This window comes from Rattus norvegicus, chromosome 2 (assembly GCF_036323735.1).
Source record: "Rattus norvegicus strain BN/NHsdMcwi chromosome 2, GRCr8, whole genome shotgun sequence".
Lineage (NCBI taxonomy): Eukaryota > Metazoa > Chordata > Mammalia > Rodentia > Muridae > Rattus > Rattus norvegicus.
The window spans coordinates 197958310-197964402 of NC_086020.1; the positions used below are offsets into that span (position 1 = coordinate 197958310).

A 6093-nucleotide genomic window follows, 5' to 3' on the forward strand; every position below is an offset into this window, starting at 1 on the left:
TCCTCTTCCTCCTCCTCTTCCTCCTCCTCCTCTTCCTCTTCCTCTTCCTCCTCCTCTTCCTCCTCCTCCTCTTCCTCTTCCTCTTCCTCCTCCTCCTTTTTCTCCCTGTCCCTACCTCCAGCTCCTTCTTCATTTGTCTCTTTGTTGGGTAAATTGAGATCCCTGATGGACTGAACTAGTGGAGTGGAGATGCAAAAGCCAACATTTTTGCCCCAAACACATAGATTACAGATACAGGAGTGTAGTTTGATGGAATAGCTTTGTGTGTGTTACTGGAGTTGAAATTGAACCCAGGGCCTTGCACACCAGTCTCCCCCATTTCTAAAGATAATTAGGTAAGACTAAATGTGGCCTGACTGTTGACAGAAATGTAGCAAGAGTGGTGACCTGTCAATGTCACTGTAAATACTCACTGTATTTGCTGGAATTTTTCATATGGAATGTGAGACTAGGTGTGTGTGTGTGTGTGTGTGTGTGTGTGTGTCTGTGTGTCTGTGTGTCTGTGTGTGTGTGTGTGTGTCTGTATAATCCAGGGCCTCAGGCGAGATAAAGTCTCTATTAACTGAGCAATCTCCCAGGTCACAGAAGGAACTTTGAAAGCCCTAAGAATAGGAAGACAAGCCATCTTCGATGTCAGACCTTGATTTGGCTGAATTCTTCTGCCTTGGGGGATCTCCAGATAGTCCCAAGTTTTTAGGAGTGCCAGAAAGTGACGTTCTTACTTAACTGCGAGGCTGGGAACATTTTTCAGTAGTTTTGTCAGGGGCTAGTACTCCTCCATCTGAGTCCCTTAACTCTGCAGGGAACGTTGTCATCACGACAGAAATGAGACCAAATCTTACGTTTGTATCGATGTACTTTTAGAATGAAGTTTATTTAAGTGAAGCATACTAAGTGCATTTAAGCTGAGTTTGATCTCTTTTTCTCTCTCTACAACTCTCTATATCATTTTAGGTTTTGTCTGTTTTTAGACTACGTCCTTCAGTCTCTCAATAGGAAACAGCCTGCAGTGTGAGCCACCAAACCCAGTGTAGGAAATGATTTGTAGGTAGACATGTTGTACCACATGTACTTAGTCTAATCATTCACTTGTTCGTAACAATTGTAGTTGGTTTACCAATAAAAGTCCAGAGATATCAATCACTTAAAAATCATCTTGGGCTGGAGAGATGGCTCAGCGGTTAAGAGCACTGACTGCTCTTCCAGAGGTCCTGAGTTCAATTCCCAGCAACCACATGGTGGCTCATAACCATCTGTAATGGGATCTGATGCCCTCTTCTGGTGTCTGAAGATATAGCTATAGTGAATATATATATATTAAAAAATAAAAAAAAAAATCATCTTGAAGGACCCTAGTTCTTACTGAAGTGTAAGAGCTATTAAGAGACTTGGCCTGGTAGAAAGTAGGAAGGTTATGGAGTTCCTGTGAAGGACCGTAGGGGCTTTTGTCAGCCTTACGCCCACCGCCTAGGTCACAATTAAGCCAAGTACCAGCTTTCTGCCTCGGGTCAAGGCTAGGCCAAGTTCCATTCTCCACCCACAGTTCTCGGGAGGAGCAGGGACATTCTTGAAAAACCACAGAATGTACTGATAGTCACATGGTCCTCTGGTCCCAGATAGAGTTTGAATGCATGTCATATGCTTGCTAGCCAATAGATTCAAAGGTCAATATGCTTAGCCAATAAGTTTAAACTATAATCTTGCTGATGTAACCTGTACCCCTAAAAAGTATAAAAAGTCTGCTTGTTATAGCCATTCGGGGTTGCCTTCCCATCACTCGACATGAGGGGCTGATTGAAGGTCAACCCCGATGCGCCAGAAAATAAACCTCTTGTGTTTGCATCGAACTCCGTTCTCGAGTCTCACTTGTGGGGGGTCTCCCGGTTGTTAAGACTCATTTTGAGCCTTACAGTCTTATTCCTATAAACTCCATGATTGAAAATACACGGATTTACCGTTTAGGAAAACTAAACAGGATCAAAGTCATATGTCTGGATTATTTTTAATACTGACAGCTCTGAAATGAAATCCTTTTTTTCCCCCTATTTTACCTTTGCTTATTTTTGTTTTCTTTCTGAAATAAAGCCATGATTGGTAGCTCAGGCTGGCTTGGAACTCACTATGTGCTCCAGGCTACTTTTGAACCTGTGATTCTCTGGTTTAGCCTTCTTAGAGCAGAGGTCAAGTATGCACTACCACACCCAAGTGCAAAATCTCTCCCCTAATCCAACAATGTTTTTAAGAAAGATTACTCAAAATCGTACAGTTTTGGGTCAGTTCTCCTTTCTTGAGACTTTTAGGAATACCTAATTACATAAGAGCTTATTTGTTCTAAGCTAATTCAATAGAGTTCTCCTATAAGGTTTTTAGGAGATAGGATAGCATGCGAAATCTATAAACACATTGACAGATGCAAACAGACATCACAGAGCTCTTACTCAAAAGCTTCAGCCTTTAGGCAGGAGTAAGTGTACTAAACTCACCGTTACAGAACACTTAGATCAAAGCCATGGTCCTGACAGGTGGACTAAGTTAAGGTTATCCAAAGAAGAGAGTTTCTTTCAAGGACCTATGGGGAAAACTTGGAAGATTTAAAAACGTTTGTTCTGTTTTGGAAGGTCCCCCCTTTTATTCAACCCGCCGTCTATTCTTCCTGAATCCTGAATTCCTCAGGATACCCCTCAGGTCCTAGAGATGATGAGGTAGAAGATTTATATCTTAAAACACAGAAGAAGTAGGTTGGTTTTCTTATGCTCAATGAATGTGCCTATGTGCCTCTTTGCATGTGTGTGTGAGAGACCTTATTCATTCTCAGCAAACACTTGACACCTGAGATACACTCCAAGACCCTTGTTTGCTTTCTAAATTTGTGTTTTATTTTGTCCACTTGCTTTTGCTGTTTTTTTTTTTTTTTTGGCTTTGGCGTTTTATTTTTAGGATAGAAATAAAAGGAGTTTTAAGTTATATTTGTCTTATAGCAGTCAGTTTTATAGAGGCCTTAGACTTCATTTAGGTGAATGACTGGGATGAAGTGGTGGCTGTATGGACACCACCTCCAAAGCACAGCTGAACAGATAAAGATTCAGTCTCTTTGTAATTAGTCTCTCAGGGACTCCTGTGTCTTTCAAAAGCAGTGGGACCTAAAGCTCAAATGACTGGAGTTCTGGACTGGGAGAAAGAGAAGTCTGGCAGGACACAGAACTGCTCAACAAGAAGGGACCTAAGAAGGTCATCCAGCAGAAGAAGTTCCCTTGGGAGCTGAAGAATAAATGGAGAGAACAGAAAGGCCTCACACAGAGCCAGTGAGGACTTACTCTCCACTCAGGAAAGAGGCTCAGAGAGACCTCCCTGCCCACAGGTGCCTCTCAAAGGGAGTTTAGCACTCTGCGGCTGCTTCGGAAACTGCCCTCAGGATCTTAAGACTCATGGTAGCTCCTTACCAGCTGCTGTTCAAAGTCTCTTAAGTTCTTGATTGTCACTCTTTGTACTGCTGTGACAATCACCTAACAAAATCAACTTAAGGAAGGAAGGAAAGAAGGGAGGGAGGGAGGGAGGGAGGGAGGGAAGGAGGAAGGGAGGATTTGTTTTGATTCACAGTTGAAGAGTACAGTCTTTTAGTGGCAGAAATTTGGTGATAGGAGTATGTGAGCTGGTCACATTGCATCCACAGTCAGGTATCACGGCTGGAACATAGCTGGCTCCCCACCCCCACGTCTGTTACCTCAGTCTCCAGGATGGCACTGCCCAACTTAAGGAAGGCCTTCCCATGTCACTCAATCCTCTCTGGAGATGCCTTGACAGACATGCTCAGGGGGTTGCCTTCCAGGTGATTCTAAATTCAGTCATGTAGATTAACCAATACACCAATCAATCATCAAGAATGAAGCCAAAGTCTTCAAAGATTCACAGTCGGGGTTGTGGGATTGAGTGATGGATCAGATCTTGTTTGAACCATGGCACCATAATTGTCAAAAATTATCCATGCCACTTGTTAAAGATGGCAAGTAATGGAGGTTGTGAAGGCTATGATGGAAACACGTTGCCTACGTGCATGAAATTACCAAAGAAATTTTTTTTAAATGGCAAGCAACAGTCCCAACTGATACATCTATAACACAACACTTGCACCCAAGGGCCAGGGATCATTAGAAGAGGGGGCAGAAAGCCTATTAGAGCCGGAAGAACAGTTTGCTGTGAGATTGTGTCTCCAAGATTTGTCAGAGGCTCCACCCTCACCAACATGGCTGCCTAAACGTGGGCTGAATGAGGATAGCCACAGATGCTCTAACATGGAGTGGGGACGTCCACGAGGCTTCTACCCTAGACAAAGAGAGTGGGGGCCACAGTCTTCCGTAGGGAAAGGCTCACCAATTGCTTATTCAGTACCAAATGGTCGACTTTGAAAACATATACACACAAGTATGTATGCATATTATACATTATATGGACAATGTAGATTGTATTTATACACTTAGGAATATATACCTACACATATCTACACATGCACCAACAATTAGAGAAAAAGAGGCCATACATTTGAAAGAGAAGAGTTCATGGGAGGGTTTAGAGGGAGAAAAGGAAGAGGGAAATGATGTAATTATAGCATAATCTCAAAAAATTTTAAAGTTTTTTTTTCTTTTCTTTTTTTCGGAGCTGGGGACCGAACCCAGGGCCTCTCGCTTTCTAGGCAAGCGCTCTACCACTGAGCTAAATCCCCAACCCCTTTAAAGTTATTTTTAAAAAGATGGTAAGACAGATTGTGGGGATTCGAGATTCAAGGTGGGGTCATGGCAATAATTGTAGGAGTCACTGTAATTGTGGCTTGCAAAGGAAGGACATTGGGAGATTGGACTTAACTCTGAGTCCCTAAAGGAAAAGTGGGGATTTATAATGAAGACTCATTGTGGAGATCAATGGGAACACCCAGGATTGGGATTTCTGGATGATCTGATTGATAAGACTATCCAGGGTGTGCAGTTCCAGGTACTAACAGACTGCAGCTAGCAGGTGGCAGTCCATCCTGGGTAATTTTCTGTCAACTTGACAAAATAATGGCAAGAACAGCCGTCAGGGACAGTGGCCCTCACCTGAGAACATGCCCCATTAGATTGGCTTGTAGGCAAGTCTATAATTCATCCTCTTGATTAGTGATTGATATGGGAGGGACCAGCCCGCTGCTGACAATGCCACTGGTGGGCAGCCGGTCCTGGGTGTGTAAGAACGCAGGCTGAGCTAGACAATCACACTGGTCTCTGCTCCAGTTCCTTCTCTGGCTTCCTTTGATCATGGACTGTGACAGGGGAAGTGTAGGCCAAATAAACCCTTCCTTCCTCAAGTTGCTTTTGGTCTTGTTGGGGTTTTTGTTTGTTTTTATCCAGCAATAAGAAGCAAGATAGGATACAATCTAATACACTCTCTCTTAATGACCGGCAGTTAGGATATAATAATATATCTACAGGTCGTTTTCTTCTGAGACCTCTGTGAGTCACAAAGGTTTTTTTTTCCCAAAAGTTTTAATTACAATTTCAGAAAAGTCAACTAAAATGTTCTGAATAAACCCTTGCTTTACAAACAAGTTCTTTTACAAAAAACATAGCATTTGTTTGTTTTTGTTAGTTTGTTGCAGCTCAGCTAACCTCAAACACACAGAAATCCTTTTGCTTCAGGATCCCCAGTGCTGGGGTTACAGGTGTGTGCTACCATGCCTGGCTTCATTTTTTTTTTCAGGTACATAGAAACCAGGATCTGTCTTTCTGTCTGTCTGTCTGCCTGCCTGCCTATCTCTCAAACCTTTTCACATCCACTCATCGCCCCACCCCCTCAGACCCACCCTCCATTTTTTCAATCTCCTTCTCAAAAGAAAAACAAATCTTTTTGTGGAAGCTCTAGTGTGTCACAGGGTGTCCCACAGTGTACCCTTTTGTCCACACTTTTCTTTACTTGCAAATGTTCATTGTAATGACTCACTGGTGTGGAAACCAGGATTTTTTTTAGTGTTGTTAAGAATTATTATTTTGACTTCTATTTTTTGTTACAGTAATAGCAGATTCCCAATACAACTGCTGAATTTTTCAAATTTTTTTTTAGTTTTTT

At 42.5% G+C, this 6093-nt stretch overlaps 1 non-coding gene across 1 annotated transcript; it reads right to left on the minus strand.

Annotated features, from left to right (window-relative positions):
- Positions 1-4645: 4645 nt before the first annotated feature.
- Trnas-aga45 (transfer RNA serine (anticodon AGA) 45) lies at positions 4646-4720 on the minus strand. The gene has a single exon. It is a non-coding gene; the product is annotated as a tRNA-Ser (tRNA).
- Positions 4721-6093: the final 1373 nt, after the last annotated feature.